This window comes from Heterocephalus glaber, unplaced genomic scaffold (genome assembly GCF_053883595.1).
Source record: "Heterocephalus glaber isolate CG9 unplaced genomic scaffold, H.glaber_assembly_v1.0 deba00001613, whole genome shotgun sequence".
Lineage (NCBI taxonomy): Eukaryota > Metazoa > Chordata > Mammalia > Rodentia > Bathyergidae > Heterocephalus > Heterocephalus glaber.
The window spans coordinates 34,793-37,851 of NW_028258384.1; the positions used below are offsets into that span (position 1 = coordinate 34,793).

The following is a 3,059-nucleotide window of genomic DNA, read 5'->3' on the forward strand; positions in this document are numbered from 1 at the left end:
GGCTTATTGCACAAAACACATGCACATACTATTGAATGACAGTGAGGCAATAGAAGAGAAGTTGTATTACTGAAAGGTATAACTAAGATGATTTTTGTTTACTTATTATTTTTCCTTTAGTGTCTGTGGTTTAGCGGACCAAACTTCTCTTTGTCAAGAATAAAGGATAGTAATTCTTCATGAAAATGTAAAATGTGCTTAAAATAAAAACCACCTCTCCTCACCTATCAGAAATGTGCAAATTAAATTTTTCCTTTTTATTAGAAAAGTATCAAAAATTTTGATAGGAATGTACAAATCATCTATTTGCCCTCTTCAACATATACCAAAAACAAATTGCTCTTAAGATATTAGTATGCTTTCTTTTTTCTGCCATGCACCTATAAAAGACTCAGAGTTTGAATATTAAGCAATATCTTAACTATGATACACACTCAGATTCATAATGTGATTTTTTTTAAAGTCACATTGATTCTCCCCCAAAAGTTAAGTGGTTATTATAAAACCACTCACTGAAATGTAATTGAAAGTGTATTATTTATCATTTCACAAATGCTTGCGTGACTTTGTTACTGTTTCTTGTATTTTGTTTCTATTAACAGGCTTTGTGCCAAGAGGAGTACACATTTACATACAGTAATGTGAGGATGGTATCCCAATTCTTTTTGTAGCTAGTTACAGGGTCTAGATGGTGTGATGCTGCTTTATTTAACATGTATAGTTTGTGATCAATTGTGCCCTGAAATCTCCCATCTCTTGACTTTGATTGCAATCTTCTGGCTAGAGCATTCTGTTGCTCTTCACTTTCTTGGCTTGTTAGAACCCAAACACAATATAGGAAATAAAATTGGCAGACAAAAAGCACATAGAAATAAATAAAAGTGGGGATGACTTAATCATTATCTTGTATTTCAGGAGCTGGAGCAAGAGGATTTCCGCGTAATTCATGGACCTCTAAGGTATAAAGTTAAAGGCGGAGATGGAAGACTACAATGAGTAAACTGAGGATTTTGTCTTTTAACTTAGGATGTGGTGTTTTATTGTTTTTATTCATGGCATTTTTTTCCTTACATGTTGTATGACCTGGAATTTGAAGTTGTGTACTTGTTGTAACAGTGGATGAGAGAAAAAGCCAAACAGGATAGTTCGTCATTTTCTCCTTTTAACTTATTTTGTTGGAGGAAAATGGCATGTCATTGTTTTAACACAAGGTCAGCTTTGTTATCCAGCTGAATATGTTTTTTAAATTGTGGAGATTCTTTATGTGGACTGAAAGGAATGGAATGGTTACAGGCCCGCACTGTGAAAGGTCAGCAGTTGGATAGGCCAAGATCAGCAGTGCCAGTTTGGTTACTGTCCAGGAGACACTGGAAGTGGATCAGAGAGTAGCAACTGAACCAGACAAGGTCAAAGAGTGAAGGGTTTAGATAGAGATCTTGTATATGTAACATGGTACAAACGAGTAGGGAAAGGGTGATATTTATTACTGCCTAGAAAGGAAAGACATCAAGAATAGGCAATCAATATAAGAAAAAACTCAGCATACCTGCAAAAATTGTTCAGCCTCCATAATTCCCTAAAACATTTAAATTAGTACAATAGAAAACAGACTTTTTGCTTTCAAAGTGACAGACTGACACATGGTGAGCACGAAATAAAACTGACAAATAACAAAAAGGGCTGTCTGGCAATGGCATCTTAGATCATTTGAAGAGATCTGGGAAGCCTCCCTAAATGATCTCTAACAATGACTTATTTTACCATCATATTACTCGGTTTGCTACAGACACCACAATTATCAAAAACATTTTCTTTATTTTAATAGAGAAACTGTCCTTTCTGAGCCTTTTTTCTGAGCTACTGGAAATACTGCAAAGACTTTTCCTGTTTAAAGTGTGGAAATAGGATGATCTTGAATGTAGTAATTAGATTATTGTTTGTAAGACTAGACAGTGAGAACGCATACTATACTGTCTAGATTGTATTTTGTAACAACTCGTTCGTAGTAAAAGTAACCCAGGCTCAAACAGACGGGAATTTTCCTAGTTCAAGGACTTGATGCTGATGGCAGAGAGGTAAGAAGGGAACAGATATTCCTACCTTAATTCAGAAACCGTGTACTAGACCCTGTACACATACTGGAGCATTTCTGAAGGAAGGATCCTGAGAGTGCTTCTCATGGATGAATGAAGAAACACTGACTGACCTGATAGGAACTATTAGAATGAGGTGACAAGATTTCCTTTCTTTCTGCAGGCCACCAACGATCAAACTGAGGAACGCTTTGGCCTTTGTTTCCTTGACTGATACCATGCAGAACCAAGTTGAAGACAATGACTTGTCAGAGCAACTTGCTCTCCATGAGTCTTGGAAGACCCCATTCAGGAGAATTAATCATCGTTTCACAAGATGGTTTAGGTAAAAACTATTTTCCAACATCAAATCCTCTGATTTCTCTCCTCTGAATTTGCTTCCCTTCCTGAATACCCAGGTCTAATTCCAAGGTTTGCCCAGGAAAAGCTGATCCTTTCCCTTCCTTTGTAGGAGAAATTCCATGGCTTAATATCATGCATGCTGCAAACACAGACCCATGAACGGATACAATGACATCTCCACAATCATCTTTTCCTCCTTTTTTGTGTTATTCTATTGGTTGTTGTCTAATAAAGGCTTGCGTGCTTGCTTATTTTTGCTTCATCATATATGCTTATTCTCACAGGGAGCAACTTCAGGTGGAATAGAGATTGTTAGAGTTGCTAGGAGTCTGGAATTTACTAGAGAGAATGTCACTTTACTTAGCCCTATGAACAGGAATATCACTGATCGACAGTGTGTTTTTCCCCCCACAGATGTTGGCTCTTACCCTGAGAGAGATCACTATATAGGAGAATTGAGAAGAAATCACATACCTCTCTTTAGCCCTCAGCTTTCTAAATATACTAAAGCCTCTTATAGAAGGCAAATGAGTGGTAATTTGAGGGGGGCATTGGGAGGGAAGTTGTCTCATGATCCCAGAAAAAGGATTTAAATCTTATTACAATCAGCTGACAAGTATCACC

The 3,059-nt window shown here is 36.9% G+C and overlaps 1 long non-coding RNA gene across 1 annotated transcript; it reads left to right on the forward strand.

Annotated features, from left to right (window-relative positions):
• Positions 1 to 903: 903 nt before the first annotated feature.
• LOC147822442 (uncharacterized) lies at positions 904 to 2,669 on the forward strand. The gene is made up of 3 exons (XR_015445611.1): positions 904 to 959; positions 2,257 to 2,418; positions 2,545 to 2,669. It is a non-coding gene; the product is annotated as an uncharacterized LOC147822442 (long non-coding RNA).
• Positions 2,670 to 3,059: the final 390 nt, after the last annotated feature.